Source organism: Rhinopithecus bieti, unplaced genomic scaffold, assembly GCF_001698545.2.
Source record: "Rhinopithecus bieti isolate Rb0 unplaced genomic scaffold, ASM169854v2 scaffold_31787, whole genome shotgun sequence".
Taxonomy (NCBI): domain Eukaryota; kingdom Metazoa; phylum Chordata; class Mammalia; order Primates; family Cercopithecidae; genus Rhinopithecus; species Rhinopithecus bieti.
Window position 1 is genome coordinate 551,269 of NW_016814655.1, and position 18,090 is coordinate 569,358.

The 18,090-nt window shown below is 39.5% G+C and overlaps 1 protein-coding gene across 3 annotated transcripts in view; it reads left to right on the forward strand.

The window, feature by feature from the left end:
• Positions 1 to 18,090, forward strand: part of SORCS1 (sortilin related VPS10 domain containing receptor 1) — a 608,036-nt gene that overhangs the window by 413,368 nt on the left and 176,578 nt on the right. The gene's annotated exons all lie outside the window — the stretch shown is intronic.

The following is an 18,090-nucleotide window of genomic DNA, read 5'->3' on the forward strand; positions in this document are numbered from 1 at the left end:
TATCCTGGAAATGCAGTTGCTGCTTTGTTAATGAAAAAGCATGAGGGACAAATCTTCTCTCAAGTCATACTTTCAAATGACTGCAAATATCTGCTCATGGTGCCTAGAACTATAGGGTAGGAAGTACCCATTTAGAGGACTTGGCAGAAGTTGGTTCCTACCAAAAGAAACAATGAAAAATATGGACAGGATGGGCAAGAAAAAGGAACTGAGATGAAGTGGTACGTATATACAGTGTTTTCTATGTCACCAGAGGTCTTATTTATGCATTATTATAACCTGAACAGACCTCACCACTGCTTCCACCAGTGCTAATAGCAATATTTTCTTGCCTATTCCTTGAAGAAGGAATCTTCTCTGTGAAAGCTTGACTAGCAAAGCTCTTCTAATGAAAAGCCATAAAATTATCTTTATAAAAACATTACACATTATTGTATATGAATTCTTTTTTGTTTGTTTGTTTGTTTGTTTGAGATGGAGTCTCGCTCTGTCACTCAGGCTGGAGTGCAGTGGCCGGATCTCAGCTCACTGCAAGCTCCGCTTCCCGGGTTTACGCCATTCTCCTGCCTCAGCCTCCTGAGTAGCTCGGACTACAGGCGCCCGCCACCTCGCCCGGCTAGATTTTGTATTTTTTTAGTAGAGACGGGGTTTCACCGTGTTAGCCAGGATGGTCTCGATCTCCTGACCTCGTGATCCGCCCGTCTCGGCCTCCCAAAGTGCTGGGATTACAGGCTTGAGCCACCGTGCCCGGCCTATGAATTCTAATTGACCTGTTAAGTAAAAGAAATAAAACCTCCTTCTTTTGTTTTTGAAAACAGAGACACATCTTGCCCATTCAAGTCTTAATAGTGCAACAAGCACTACTTAAACTTAAGCTATTTAATCCTCATAACAACCTTCCGAAGTAAGTTTTTCATTATCATCATTAACAGATAGGGAACCTATGGTATAGAAAAGGTAAGTAAGTTGGCTAAAGTCACACAGCTGGAAAGTGCCAGAGCCAGAATTTGAATGAAGGCTGTCTGTCACCGAAGTCTGTGCTCTACTAAATCAACAAATGCTGTTGTCTCTGCCTCTTAGCCTTATGTTCTTGTCTGGGACTGTGAGCCCTGAAAATCTAGCACCCTCAGGCATATGAATGGTGAGAACCCAGAGTTCTTATGACCACAGTGCCAACTGTGCTTGTCAAATGGCTCACATGGGTTCCTTAAGCTTGATTGATTTTTCTAGAGAAGGCATGGGAACTCGTAAATTGCATAGTACCATGACTGTTGATGAAAATCTCGGTCTCTGCCCACATGGTCTGTATTTTCTAACTCTGAGCAACTACCTTAAGCTGACAGAAAAGTTGTCAGTCAAAGCAATATTTATTAGATTCACTTCTGGAAACCAGTTATGTCAAATTATATAGGAACTATGGGGCTATCTAGGATAATTCAGCAAAGTATAGTTAAAGTCAACCTCCTTTAACATTTCTGCTTGGAACCTGGCTATTGGGAGTATGTATGGGACTGAGGGAGATTTCTCTAGTGTTAAATTGTTAAGTTACCATGGGTAATAACATAGAATTTCCCTAAAGAAGAAATGAAGACCAATTCATATTTTTTCCTCATCACCAAACACATTGATAATTATTTTTATTTCTGATAGCAATGCTCCTGCCACCCCTGGAAGTAATAAATAGCAATTGTGAAATAATTATGGCATGTAACAGCTTATTCTTTTTTTTTTTTTAAGTACAGACAGGGTTTCACCGTGTTGGCCAGGATGGTCTCGATCTCTTGACCTTGTGATCCACCCGCCTTGGCCTCCCAAAGTGCTGGGATTACAGGCATGAGCCACCATGCCCAGCCTGTAACAACTTATTCTTATATTATCCCAGTGGTTTCTGACAATGTTACCAAAGCACTAGAGGTTTGGTCAAGACCCTACTGCACAAAAAGCAAGTCACTGAGACAGCAAGTATTGCCAAGGAAGAAGGCTTTAATCAGGTGCTGCAACCAAGGAGATGGGGGCTAAGTCTCAAATCCATCTGCCTGGCTAAAAGTATGGGTTTTTTTTTTTTTTTTTTAAGCAGGAAATCAATGTAACAGGGTGTACAACAGGAACTAGGGAGGGGCAAGGAGACATCTGGTTCATGGTCTGATGAGTTTCAGTTCTTTAATACTTTTTTTTTTTATAGGCTTGAAGATCCTTTCCTGAGGAAGGAACTCAGATAAAACAAATACAGGTTTCAAGCTTTAACAGCAGAAGGGTCAATTTCTATGTTTATCTAAAAGAACAGTGTATGGGAGTATTGAGCTGGTTTTATTAATACTACCATAGCAACCATAAATATGAACTTTCCTCCAAGGAGTTCAGATTATTTCTAAAACTTATTTACATATATAGAACATCATATCATGTAAGAGACAGCATAATAATTACCATTAATAGAATAGGTGTCCTTTTAATTTAACTGACAGCAACAGTGGTCTTGTTCTTTCCTATGCTGGAAATCAATTATATTGGGAGGCAGTACAACTTGCAGGTCAAGGGGTTCAAGGACACTGAGGTTTAATTTCTAGCTTTGCCATTTACTAAGTAAAAAAAATTCATGGGGAAGTTTCATAATTTCTTTGTGACTCAGTTTTTCCCCCCTGTAAAATAATTAATACCTACTTCATCAAATGAGATGCTTCTTGTGAGTTGGTTACATGCCTTGTGCCTAAGAATCATCTTGAATGCCCACTGGCTAACAGTGTTAATATTATTCATAATAGCTACCTTTCTATCTCTATTAATTTTGTTTTTCTTTGTGTTGTCTTCATTATCAGGTTTGCTTTTCCCATTTTGTGACAGCAGTGGACACTAGCAGCTTTAGGCTTACTTTTTTTTTTTTTTTTTTTTGACATTGTCTTGCTCTGTCACCTAGGCTGGAGTGCAGTGGCATGATCTCGGCTCACTGTAACCTCTGCCTCCTGGGTTCAAGAGATTCTCCTGCCTCAGCCTCCCTGAGTATCTGGGACTACAGGCGCATGCCGCCACACCTGGCTAATATTTTGTATTTTAGTAGAGACGGAGTTTCACCGTGTTGCCCAGGCTGGTCTTGAACTCCTGAGTTCGGGCAGTCCACCTCCCTCAGCCTCCCAAAGTGCTAGGATTACAGGTGTGAGCCACCGCGCCTGGCCTAGGCTTACATTTTAACAGTTTAGAAATCCCATCAAGCCAGTCTGTCTCTTTTTCTCTGTTTCCAGGGATTGAATCTGAGAGGCCTGGCTTGGATCAAGGACATACAAGATGAATTCATTACTCATGTAGATCAGACACATATCTACCCCAACAGTCTGGGGTTGAGACCTAATCAAACTGCATGGTTCAAGGTTGAAGGAAGGTTGAAGGAAATGTAATTCCGGCCGGGCGCGGTGGCTCAAGCCTGTAATCCCAGCACTTTGGGAGGCCGAGACGGGCGGATCACGAGGTCAGGAGATCGAGACCGATCCTGGCTAACAGGTGAAACCCCGTCTCTACTAAAAATACAAAAAAAAAAAAACTAGCCGGGCGAGGTGGTGGGAAGCGCCTGTATCCCAGCTAAACTACGGGAGCTGAGGCAGGAATGGCGGTGAACCCGGAGGCGGAGCTTGCAGTGGAGCTGAGATCTGGCCACTGCGCTCCAGCCCTGGGTGACCAGAGCAAGAAATCCGTCTCAAAAAAAAAAAAAAAAAAAAAAAAAAAAAAAAAAAGAATGTAATTCCTAAAAAGGGAATAAAAAGAACGAACAAAAAAAAAAAAAAAAAAAAAAGATTATGCTACTGTAAGGGAAGATGGGTTTTCTTATTAGGGAAAATATATATAGATGGGAGAACTGAGTGTAATAAAGATAAAATTCTATCAGGGGATTTGTATTTGTTGAGTAACTACATTGGTGTAGCCACATGATAATCATGCTATTTGATCCTCTTAACAAGATTATATGGTAGTGGTTATTATCCCCATTTTGATGAAACAGAAAAGTGAAGTGCTGTAGTTTATCCAACATAACACATAATTTGTTACAGCCAGATTTTGAAAGATCAGCTCAAATTCAAGACTTATTCCCTTCTCATCCTCCAATAAAAGACAGGAGAAAAAACTTTAAATTCTAAAATTTTATTTTAGTTGATTTTAGTTTAGCACTTCAGTAGGTAAAAGCTAAGGTGCTGCATTTGACACTGAACAAAGAACATGGTGGTGGATGATCAGTGGCATCCAAATGCCTTAAATAAGGAAAGTTCCTGCCAAAAGCTAAATTCTCTACTCAAGGACGGTGAATGTGGTTTGTTAGGATCTGAGTCAAGTTTAGTATAAAGCAATGGAAGGCATTTCTCATTAGAAACTCTTCAGCAATCTATTAATTATGCAAAAGACAAGGCAATCTCGGGGCTGTTTCACTTAATTAAAAATAGGTTCAGCCTTATCTTATTGATTATGTTACTCTGACATACAGACAGCTGACTTGACATAGGGACAGCTGAACGGTGATACATATTTTCTGTGACTAATTCACTCTTGGAAAATCAAGAGTTGGCTCAGCAATGAACCTTTGTTATTTTGGAATGCCAGCTATGTTTCAGTGATGTCCCTCTGGGGGTTATATGACATCTGTATTATATAGCAGAAGGATAAATGTTTATCCTTATGCTATACTCAGTGCATTTCAGCATGTATACCCATTCTCATTCTTCCCCCACAGTTCCATGCCAGTCAATGTGAATGACTTCCCATTGCACATCTTTTTCAACAAGTCCCATTTGTTGAGCATTTACTGTGTGCCAAGACTTGTGCTAAGTCTTTTGCACATATTGTTTAAATCAGTCCTCAAATAATTGATGTGAAATAGTTTATTGATCAAGATTCTTTCTAGATACGTGATAGAAAAATGCATCCTGTTTTAAGAAGAAAAAGAATTTTAAAGAGATATTGGCTTATGGATCTGGGAAGTCAAAAGGAACTTTATTAGACTCCACTACATCCATAGGCTTCTTAAATGCATCAGATCTTGATCTCTCCCCATCACTCCACTCTCCTTTCCTCTGTTTTAGCTTCACTTGGGCAAAATTTCTCTTTGCAGTGGCCTCTAGAAGCTTCTGTCTTCCCAGTTCACTCTAATGTAAAAGAAAAGTACTTCTTACTTGTTCCAGAAAAACTCCTAGGATTAAATCTTATGGGATCTGATTAGGTAAAACGCCCATAGATAGACCTGGGGCTAGAATCAACTTTACTAAACCATATGGACAGAGAGTAAGGAATATGATGCCCGGGGAGAGACTAAGGTGCTTTTATCAAAAGAAGTGGGGAGGATAATGGGAAGGCATCAACAAGAGGTACCCATTATCCAGAGATGTTTCCGTCCTCTTTTTCAGATGAGAAATAAATAAGGTAAATAAATAAATAAATAAACACTATCTTACACAATTTTGCCTAATGTCTCACACTAGTAGACAATAGTAATGAAATTTAAACCCAGGTATGTCTGGCTAGAGAGCCTGTGTTATCTGCACACCATGCTATAATCTACCTCCAGGGTATCTTCATGGCCCCCACTGTGCCATGGACCAGTAAAGTCTGGCTTGAGTTTGAGCTCTCTTCGTATGTAAAACTCCTACGTTGGCAGATACTTTATCCACATCCACGGGGCCTCACTGCTAGTCCTTGAAGTGACTTTTTTTTTGTATACCTGTCCTATTATCGCTGCCCCAGATTTTCTCCTCTAACCTTGAGTATCAAGGCTGACACAAAAGAGGCAGCTTCATAAACTTTTGCTGACATACCTGTCCATGATCAGAAAACACTCCAGAATATAAAATAGCCTCTCTCTCTCTCTGATTCTGACTCATATCATTACCATTCATTCTCAAGGCCTTGTTGAATATTGCCACCAAGTCAACTTCAGATTTTTATCCCTCTTATTGTGGTTTGATAGTTTGGTTTATATGCACGAGGTCATCATGGCCATTTCTCTTCCTCCTTCATATATACCAGTCATTCAGCACAGCATCCCCAAGACTTCTGTAAGCCACCCACACCAAAGAGGCTTAGAGAATGTGGCGTGAGATGGCTGTAACTCTTTCCTCTTCCCACCCTGCAGTGAATTTAGTGGATTTAGTAACAAGAGACTAAGCCTCTGCATTTTTCCTTCTCCAGGTTCTGCAAAGTGGAAATGGGATGAAGTCTAATAAGGTTACAAAAAACAGAGAGAAAGAACATAAAACTCTGTTAGATAAAAATGACCAGATATACCGATAATATATTAGGAAGGGGGTATGGCTTTTTTTTTTTTTTTCTCCAAGATACTCTACCTCATCTCTTACTCAAAGCTATGAAGCAGGTCACTGTCTGCAGAAAACTTCGAAATGAGTACCATCACTTACTTTCAATGTTATGTTGAGGTTGCAGTGGAATATCTTACCATTTAGAATCAGCTTTTTAAAAATAGGCTTCCATATTTCCTTATTCCTCATATCGCAGCCTGACCACTTTCGGGTCATATTTATCTCTGCTCTCTTACCTCTTCTTAAATATGTGGATTTCCAAGTTGCATCAGTTCTTCCCTCATAATATTATCCTTCCTCTCCCATTCTCCTTTAGCATTACCTTGGTTTAGCTCCACCACCAATACCCTACCGAGAAATAATGAAAAAGCCTCTCCATTCATCTTCCTATATCACTGCCTAAGAACTCCCGTGTCTACCCAATCAAATATTTGTCTCATTCATCATTGTTTGCAACATAAATTGAAGAGGAAGATTCTAACTAGGTTCTTGCCAATGTGGGCTCAAATGTCCTTTTTCTGACCTACTACCCACTCCAGTTCTGTATGCTAAATTCCAGGAGGCCAGGTAAGTAATAGTAAGCACTAGTAAGTCTATGGATCTGTCAATACTTCTTACATCTGTCCTTACTTATTTTAGTAATGATTAACTTTTAGCACCTATTATGAGCCAGGACAGTTTTAGTCTTTGAATACAAAGGTGCTGTCTGAGGATTTTTGTTATTATTAGGATCACAGTGGATCTTTATGGCCTTATACCAAAGCCCACCTCTGCCATGGAGTCTTCTTTGGTTCTTCCTGCTTTTGGGGGCAAAATAAATCTCTTTCTTCTCTGAATTTAAATGTGATGATGTCACACATAAAATGTAATATATCATACCATGTACTAGATTGCAGGTCTATATATGCGATTGGTAGGAAAAGCACGGATTTAGGATGATCATATTCAGGTGTAAATTTCCAGCTTTACTATTAACTAACTAGGTGATTCCAAGAAACAATTTCACCTGCCCAAGCTTCAATTTCTTGCTACGAAGTCTTATTTTTAGAATTAAAAATGACATATTACCATTAAGTAACTTAGCACTTAGTGTGTTCTTCATATATATTTCTTTATTGTCTTCTTTTCATTTCCTTCTAGAAGACAAGTTTTTTAAGGTTCAAGATTCTGCCTTTAGCATATTTCTATCTTGTGTACTACAGTAAATAGAGCAGCAGAAACTTGTGCATACACACATACAGAGTACTAAAACTCATCAGATTTACACATGCTTGCACGTGCACACATATAAATCCATCAACACACAGATTGAAATATCTTGAGTAGACCTCATTAGTTACATTAGAGAGCCATAATAGGTAACCTCTGTATTTCCCTCTAGCATGAAAATGCCAGAATTCTAAATCACTGAAGTATATATTGAAGGAAGGAAAATTTTAGATCCATAAAAGGCACACTTTTCTATGCACTAGGCTATTTATTAACTCCTTAGGCTGTCCTATGGAGTAATCAGATCCCTGTAACCAGAGAAATTCAAGCAAAACCAGAAAGACTCATCCTGGACTGCTCTCACAGTGTGAGCCTGTCCTTTACTGCTGATGTTGACAGGTCTGGATACATTTCAGAATATGGAGTTCAAGAGAAGAACTCAGAAAGCCCTTTTCTTTGAGAATGGACTTTATTCGCTCTTCTTTTACACTTTCCCTTATTCTCCCAGGCAGTCTCTTCTGATTCTGAGCCGCTGCCCTCTCAGTAGAATCTTGTATGGTTTGGATAAGGAGCAGGGAGAAGTGGCAGAGAATCTTGCCTGAGATCCCTTCCCAAGGTCTGTACTGAGGCATTTCTAGTGCCTGCACTATTAGTGCTAGCTAAGAAAATTTTTATTACCTTGAGAGGCGTGGTATTTCTTCTTGTTTTTTTATTGTTGATGATCTCCACATGAATGCTGTTTGCTAACCCTTTTGCACCTCCTCCACATTTTTTTTTTCCTTGTTACTGTTACTCCGCTCTGTCACCAGGCTGGAGTGCAGTGGCGCAATCTCAGCTCACTGAAAGCTCCACCACCCAGGTTCACGCCATTCTCCTGCCTCAGCCTCCCAAGTAGCTGGGACCACAGGCGCCCACCACCATGCCCGGCTAATTTTTTTTATTTTTAGTAGAGACAGGGTTTCACCATGTTAGCCAGGATGATCTCGATCTCCTGACCTTGTGATCTGCCCGCTTAGGCCTGCCAAAATGCTGGGATTACAGGCGTGAGCCACCGCACCTGGCCCCTCCTCCACTTCTTAATCTTTTCCTGTGATTAGCAAGTTTTCCCTTCAAATTAAGATAAATTTCCCCTGCTGCAGTGTGAGCCCATCACTTTTCATGTGACCTTCATTCACTAATGGCCATCATTGATTCCTGTCATCCTTATCTTGATGATGCCTGTCCCCACAGACTGCAGCTTCCTAGCTTTGAACAATAGAGATTCAGTCACTTCTCGAGACTTCACTAAGAATTATTATGATGGCAGAATGTGAGTGATTGCCATGAATGAGGGTAAGAGGGAAAAAATATCCTCATAATTGTGTCTTCTTAATTTAGAATTTTATTAGAAGGAATTGACTTGGCCCTAGTGATCACACCTCACTTAGCTTTCAAATTAAGGGCCTCTAGGTTTGCATCCTATCTTTGTATGGTTATCCTTACTCATTCAATCATCGACTCTGAATGTTGCCTTTAGTCAATAGAAGATGGTGTTTAATGTGTAAAAATGAGAGTTCTGGAGTCAGAGTACCTTTGCCAGAATCCTGTTTTCAAGGGGCCTGACATTGAGCTCTTTAATTAACTTCTTTAACCCTTACAGTATTCATCAGTAAAGTGGTCCTCATAAGAGTGTCTTCCTCGTATACTCATTGTAAGGATTAAAATGAGATCATTCAGGTTGGTTACATATATGATGAGTAAATGCTAACTGCTACTAAAAAGAGGAATAGAGAAGAGTTGGGTATTAACGTGTTTCTGAAATGTGACAATCTCATTTTGATTCGATTGAATAATTTATATTTTCAATGGGAATTTTTAATGTGTGCATGTATTTTACTTCTTTGTTGCCCAGAATCAGGAACCATGGATAGAAAATCAGCTGAAGGTTTTATTTGTAGCTTCTCAATTTTTTTTTTTTTTTTTTTTTTTTTGAGACAGAGTCTTGCACTGTCACCCAGGCTGGAATGCAGTGGCATGATCTCCACTCACTGCAAGCTCCACCTCCCGGGTTCACGCCATTCTCCTGCCTTAACCTCCTGAGTAGCTAGGCCTACAGGCACCTGCCACCACGCCCGGATAGTTTTTTTGTATTTTTAGTAGAGATGGGGTTTCACCGTGTTAGCCAGGATGGTCTCGATCTCCTGATCTCATGATCCGCCCTCCTCAGCCTCCCAAAGTGCTGAGATTACAGGCATGAGCCACCGCGCCCGGCCCTGTAGCTTCTCAGTTTTATATTATCCAACTCATTTAATTAATATCAATAGAGTGATTTTACAAGCCAAATTCTGGACACAAAGATATAGGAAACACAGTCCCTTCTACAAAGGGGCTTGCAGCTGCTTAGGTAGGACTGCAAAGAGAATGCCATATGGAAGGCTATTTCCCCTGCATAGCTACTGCTCAATGACTTTGCAGCCAAGCAAGTTTGGGACCTGAGGTCACAGGAGGGCAGTCTCAAGTAAAACTGGGCATGGAATTGGGAAGAGAAGAACAAGGACAAACTAGAACCTGTCGGGACATCTGTATCTGCCTCTCACTACCTGTAACTAAAATGTGTCTTGGAAGGAATTGACTGCCGCTCCTTTCCTGCCTTCCAAATCTCATATTTCCTTTTGGCGAATTCTAATATGAAATCACACAGAGACTCTGAGAAATATAGTTCAGGCAGAAGTAAATCACAGTCTACCCTTTGAAAACTTGTCACCTGTGCAGGTATTTTGAAACCATGTATAACCCAAATAAAAACAAAAGCAAAATTATGCTTCTACCTAGTATGATGGCATTTCTGCTCCTCCATAACTTAAATGTGATAAATAACTTCCCTCAAAATGAGAACAGTTGGGTATGCCACATTACGTATATTTGGGTAATATTCCTCCTCTCGTTGAATCATGCTTTCCCTTTCTATATCCTGAAAGCATATATACTGAGATGTAGGATTAATCAATATAATCAATATTAACGTATTTTATGCAGAAAACATAGGTAAACGTGGGAGAACAAGACAAAAGGAAAGGATTCTTACACACACACACACACACACACACACACACACACACACACACACACGTAAGAAGAAATTGACCACAGAGCAGAGACAGCAAAGTCCCTAGAACAGTGGTGGCAAGTACTGTGTATCATAAAGTCTAAATATTAATCAAATGAAGATGAATTATTATTTTATGTATCAACAAAAAAAAAATGCTGCCAATTAAACTACGGGTATATCTAAGATATATTGTGAGTTCCATTCCACAAACAAGTGAATGTTGCAATATTCTTGCATCTCAGGGAATAGGGAGGCCTGAGTAGAGGGAGAGAGATGGGGGAATCTGTGATCTGTGGAGTCATCAGAACACATATGCCATTTATCAACTAAGTTCGCAGTCTTACATGGTTGTTGTTTGTAGCACTCCAAAACAATCACAATAGTCACATCAAAGATCGCTGATCACACATCACTGTAGCAGGTGTTATAATAATGAAAAAGTATGAAATATTGCAAAAATTACCAAAATGTGGCATGGAGATATGAAATGAGCACGTACTTTTGGACAAATGGCACTGATAGAATTGCTGCATGAAGGGTTGCCACAAACCTTCAATTTGTAAACAAACAAACAAACAAAAACCTCAATATCTGTGAAGAGCAATAACATGAAGTGTAATGAAAATATGCAAGTATGCCTGTATAACATTTTAGCAATCATAAGATACCTGCTGATGTATAAGATGTTAAAATGAGAAAAAAATAGCATTTTGGAATGGATGGAAGAGGTGCTCAGTAAATATTTTCTGAGTGAGTGAAAAAGGTAGGACAGATAATGGGGATGAGGTAACATTATTTATTCCTTTTATTTATTTTAATATTTCAATTGACACAGAATAGTACATATTTATGGGATACATATAATGTATAGTTATCAGATCAGAGTAATTAGCATATCCATCTTCTCAAACATTTATTTCTTTGGGCTGGGATCACTCTATGTACTCTCCTCTTGCTGTTTGAAAATATATAATATATTATTGTTAACTGTAGTCATCCTGTTGTGCTACAGAACAAGAGCACTTATTCTTCCTATCTATCTGTCATTTTGTATCTTTAAGTACATTTTCAAATGGAAGGTTAAATAGGGTTGTCATAGTAGATAACTACTGATATATGGAATGCTAAATTCAAGACAGAAGAGTAGAGAAGACCCAAAAACTGAAGGTTGACTTACTTGACTGAGCAGAAAAGAAAGGCAGAGTAGACAGAGGAAAATTCTAAAACCAACTGTAAGACTAGTGAACCTATGTAGGTGACAAGCCCTGATGTATTTATGCATCGGAATCTCAGGATCAAATAGAACTTAGAAGACATCTCATCTGATCTCCTATGACTTGCAGGAATCTCTTCTAAAAAATGCTAGAGAAATGGATGAAAATATCATTTTGGTTTGAGAATGGAACTTGGTCTGTCAGGATTCTCTTCCTCTAAAGAGAATCACTAGAGGAAATGGATCTGTCCCACTATTTTTTATTGTTGACTTTGGCACTTAAAACATCAACATCTCTAAAGAGAACAATTACATAATTTAGAGAAAGCTGTCAAGGTTTTCACAGGCATAGCAAGATGTGCCCTGGGGTGGGGGACAGAACCTGCATTTATAAGATTTATGGTAAAGGGTTTTACATGAGTGCTGAAGTTTAAGGCAGATAAATCCTAGAAGACAAATACTACCAATAATTGAATTACAAAGCCATTATCATGTGCTCAACAGAGCAACTTTATGACTCTATTGTGACAGATGAAACTTGTTAGAATATTTATGCGCCTGGGATAGCTTCTGCTTCACCATCCAAGAGAACAAACCAGCTCTTCCATTGCCTTCTATGATCAGCTGGCCTTCCTGAGTAATTCAGTAGCCAAGGAAAGCAAGATGCCTAAGAGAGAGGAATCCAAAAGAGACATAGCAGACAACCACATCAGGCACAAGCCTCACATTTGACCTCACATTTCAGCAGCTCCTGGACCCAACATCTTTAGGTTGTCATCTGCTATCAGGTTCTTTCTGTGGTAACCAGGGAAGCCCTAGAATGAATAAGAACTCTGGCTGTCAGCATTGTTTTCTACTTATGAATTAATGAAAAATAAGAACATCCCAGAAATAAGAGCCACTTAGCAAACTTAACCTTTTTTTGAAAAATGAAGTAGCTTTATTTTTTTTGTGATTGTTAAAATGCCTGAATCATAAATATAGGACAGCTGAAGTGATACAGTTGTTTACCTGCTTTAATGACAGCATACCCAGTCCATTCCATGTGATGAGGCTGACTTACTGAACAGATTACTCTCTTCTCTGAAGGAAATTGTGGCTTTGCTCTAATTCATGTCCTTAATAAGATTTGGGCATAGGATTTTTTTCCTCTTTTATTTAAAAATAATTTTAGAATTACAAAACAATTACAAAGATAATACAGAGAGTTCCCATATGCTATTCACCCAGCTTTACCTAATGTTAACATCTTACATTACCATGGTGCAGTGTTCACCATTAAAAAATTAACATTGGTAGAAAACAATGAACTAAAATAGAGACTGTCTGGATTTCTCCAGGTTTTCTACTAATACCGTCCCCCTCCAGCGTTTCTTTTTTCCTGACCCAGGATGCAATCCAGAATCCCAAATTGCATTTATTTTTCATGTCTTTTAGTCTCTTCAAATCCATGGGAGTTCCTCCATCTTTCCTTGTCTCTGATGACCTGGACAGTTTTGAAAAGTACTAGTCAGGTATTTTGTAGAATGCCTCTCAAATTGGGTTAGTCTGATATTTTCTCATGATTACAGGGTTATAGATTATTGGAAGAATATCACAGAAATGATGTACCCTTCTCATCACCTCATATCAAGGAGTACAAGATATCAATATGTCTTATTACTGATGATATTAACTTTGATCATGTGGTGAAGGTGGCATCTCCCAGTTTTCTCCATTGCAAAGTTACTTTTTTTCTTGTCCCATGTTCTTACTTATTGGAAACTCCTAGATTTCTCCATTGGAAAGTTACTCTTTTTCTTGTCCCATACTCTGTTGGAAGCAAGTAACTAAGTTCAGCCCACACTCAAGGGAAGGAGAATTAAGTTCTAACTACTGGCAGGATAAGTATCAAAAAGTGTGTGAACATATGTTAATATAACCAGAAAATTGATTAAGATTTTGGAGAGATACTTTGAGAACATGCATTTGGCCACTAACTTTAGTATTCGCCAATCTTGCCTACAGCAATTATTACTATAGTATGCTGATGAAGTTTGTCTTTATTTTTATCATTTCTTTCTACTAACTGGAATTGTTCTGGAAGGAATAATTGTTCCTCCTTGACCTTTTATTTATTATACCTTTGTTCAGTTGCTCAGTCAATGAAGAGACCAAAAAAAATGGTGAATAAGCTCAATTCTGGATTGTGTTTTGTTCTTTTTTTTTTTTTTTTTTTTTTTTTTTCTTTTTTGAGATAGAGTCTCGCTTTGTCGCCCAGGCTGGAGTGCAGTGGCGCGATCTCAGCTCGCTGCAAGCTCCACCTCCCGGGTTCACGCCATTCTCCTGCCTCAGCCTCCCAAGCAGCTGGGACTACAGGTGGCTGCCACCATGCCTGGCTAATTTTTGTATTTTTAGTAGAGATGGGGTTTCACCGTGTTAGCCAGGATGGTCTTGATCTCCTGACTTCGTGATCTGCCTGCCTCAGCCTCCCAAAGTGCTGGGATTACAGCGTGAGCCACTGTACCTGGCCTTTGTTGTTTCTTTACTAATGTCCCTTTCTCACTTTAGGTGTCCCTGTGCCCTGGCTCTGAGCTGTTGTCCAGAGGATCCCTGTTGACCTACTAATTAAGGGCAAGACTTTTGGGTTAATAAAGTTTTTGTTCGTCTTTTCTTAAGGAGCGTTTTAGAGTCTGACTTGAAACGGAGGTGTCAGAAGAAAATGCACTTTCTCTGTGACTGATTTTCTTGGTTGACCATGGAGGTGGGGTTCTCTCCCAATAGTTCTGAGCTCTCCTGTCTGTTCAGTTGGCCAACTCACACATCTTTTCCAAAAGGAAGATGTTATACACATACACACACACGCACACACTCACACTCACACTCACACTCTATTTTACCTTTTCCTGTCTCTCCTCTGTCTTAGCCAAGGAAAAAAGCAAGCCTGGCTGCTCCCGAAAAACAAAACAGACCTGTAAGAAGGGTACTAACCTCTGTGTTTAAATCATTTTAATTCCCAGAACAAAGAATGAAGGTTCTAAATTGACCGATTAAAAAATACATGAAAAATACAGTATAGTAATAAGGTAAATATTCTAAACATTTTAAGCACTCTTATACCTTATGGACTTAGACCTTATGGATAAGGGAAGACTGCAATATTTCCTCCTATAACAGTTCTTCCTGTTGAAAAACCAGAGAGATGTGAGACACAGATATTTACCTACAAAGATCATCAGTGCAGCATCATGTCTAAAAGTAAAACGATGGCCGGGCACGGTGGCTCAAGCTTGTAATCCCAGCACTTTGGGAGGCCGTGGCAGGCAGATCACGAGGTCAGGAGACTGAGACCATCCTGGCTAACATGGTAAAACCCCGTCTCTACTAAAAATACAAAAAATTAGCCGGGCATGGTGGCAGGTGCCTATAGTCCCAGCTACTCTGGAGGCTGAGGCAGGAGCATGGCATGAACCCAGGAGGCGGAGCTTGCAGTAAGCAGAGATTGCGCCACTGCACACCAACCTGGGTGACAGAGTGAGACTCCATCTCAAATAAATAAATAAATAAATGAAAAACGATAGATATTACCAATACTCTGTGATCAGAAAACTAAGTCAACTATATAATATTGTACAGCTGGCAAAACAGTGCATTCTAATATTATATTATGTGTTATACTCTGTTCATGATATGATGCAAAAGTCTTAAAAGAAAAGGAGTGCCTACACAAACACTGAAAAGTACTGAAGGATCAACAGCAAAATATTAAAGGTGGTTAATTCTAGATGGAGGGATTTTAAGAATGTTTTAGTTTCCTTTTTATACTTCTGTATACTTAATATTATATTTTCAATGAATACATGTTCCTTTTGCAGTCAGATTTTTCGAAGCGGTGTTATTTTTAAAGTGTGCTATTTAAATAAATTACACAGGCCAGGTGCGGTGGCTCACACCTATCATCCCAGCACTTTAGGAGGCCAAGATGGGTGGGTCACTTGAGGTCAGGACTTCAAGACCAGTCTGACCAACATGGTGAAACCCCGTCTCCACTAAAAATACAAAAATTAGCCGGGCATGGTGGTGCACGCTTGTAGTTCCAGCTACTCAGGAGACTGAGGCAGGAGAATCGCTTGAACCTGGGAGGCAGAGGTTGCAGTGAGCTGAGATCGCACCATTGCACTCTACACTCCAGTCTGGATGATAGAATGAGACTCCTTCTCGATAAAATAAAATAAAATAAAATAAAATAAAATAAAAAAAAATAAAATAAAATAAAATAAAATAAACAAATAGTGATAATAATAAAGCAGTCAATCAAATTTCCAGATGGATGGTGCTGTGGTGGGATTCGTAGCAGCCAGGCAGCAGGAGGGCATGGTGACCCCTGTGGAATAGTCACAGCGAAGAAAGTCTCCTCTCTCTGACTTCTCTTTCCTCCCTTTCTATCCTCATTCCATCTCTAATGCCTTCATTTGCCCTTCTCATTCTCCTATCCTCTGTTTTCCATGTTCTCTTTTACTCCCTCTCCTTCCCTTTCCCTCTTCCTCTTCTCTCTTTTCTTTGTCACATTGAGATATTTTCAAAACCAGCTTTAGGAATTCATATCCATAGTGGACTACTGATTTAAAACAGACCCAAAATGAGATAAATGAAAAGGTGTGTTTTCATTTTTTGTCATCACACTGGTTTCCTTGGCCAAGCAGTTAATATGAGTTCAAAAGCAAACTGGCACAGCCTTCAAAGTATTTTCACAAAATAACTTTGCTGTGTTTGCCCAGGCCCAAATCCCTTTACACCTTGTACTCAGAACTCCAGGAATTATTCATCAACAAACAAAGTACAGGTAGTACATCCCTAATTTGAAAATCCCAACCCTAAATGCTCCAAAATCTGACACTTTTTGAGTGACAACATAATGTCAGAAGTGAGAAATTTCATACCATACTTCGTGCCATAGGTTCTGGTCGAAACGCAGTCACAACTTGGTTTTATGCACAAAACTACTAAACATATTATATAAAATTGGCCAGGCATGGTGACTCACACCTGTAATCCCAGCACTTTGGGAGGCTGAGGCGGGCGGATCACTTGAGGTCAGGAGTTTGAGACCAACCTGGCCAACATGGTGAAACCTCATTTCCACTAAAAATACAAAAATTAGCGAAGTGTGGTTACATGCGCCTATAGTTCCAGCCACTTGGGAGGCTGAGGCATGAGAATCACTTGAACCCAGAAGAGAGAGGCTGCAGTGAGCTGAGATTGTGCCACTGCACTCCAGCCTGGGAGACAGAGCTAGACTCCATCTCAAAAAAAAAAGATATAAAATTATCTTCTGGTTATATGTACAAGGTGTTATAAAACATAAATGGATTTTGTGTTTAGACGTGGGTTCCATCCCTAAGATATCTCAGTATGTATATGCAGACATTCTAAAATCTGAAAAATAAAACCCAAAATCTGAAACCTTCTGGTCCCAAGTACTTCAGATAAGGGATGCTCAACCTCTGCTAAGGAGAGCAGCTGCCATTTCACACCCCAGAAATTGCCTCTGCGATGAAGATCAATCTAATTTCCTCCTATATCTAACCCAATTCTATTCTTACTCCTTTCCAAGCTTTACTGACTGGATCTCTTTTCCTTCTCAACTGAAGAATTTGAGGGCAACAGCCTCTTAGTGTATTTTTGCGGAAGTACCAATACCCAACAATAACGCAAGAGAAGGCTTTGTGTCATAATAATCTGATGAAGTATGGAAAAGCGACTATAAGGATAGCTAAACCAGCCTTACCTACAGGCCAGGCACTGACTGTCCATGTAAAAACTGACGCTGTGTTTTCTGAGAAGGGAGATAATTTATTAGTCATTTTGCAAGTGACTGCAAAAAAGCCACCTTCAAACTTAGAAACCCTGCTATTTAACGTCTAAGCTGAAGAAATTAATATTTAGTCTGTTTCCAATCTCTGGGACATGGGACCCCTCAAATATGTCCAGGCTCATGACTTCCAATACATATAATGCTTGCAGGATGTTGAAATGTCGGGATTTTCCATTATTTCTCCATATATATATATATAGAGAGAGAGAGAGAGAGACATACACATATGTATACATAAATTTTTTTTTTTTTTTTTTTTTTTTTTAGACAGGGTCTCCCTTTTTCCCCCCGGGGGGTTTGCTGTGACACAATCTCGGTTTACTGCAACCTCTCTGCTTCCTGGGTTCAGGTGATTCTCCTGCCTCAGCCTCCCAAGTAGCTGGGATTACAGGTGCATGCCACTATGCCCAGCTAATTTTTGTTTTTTTTTTTTTTT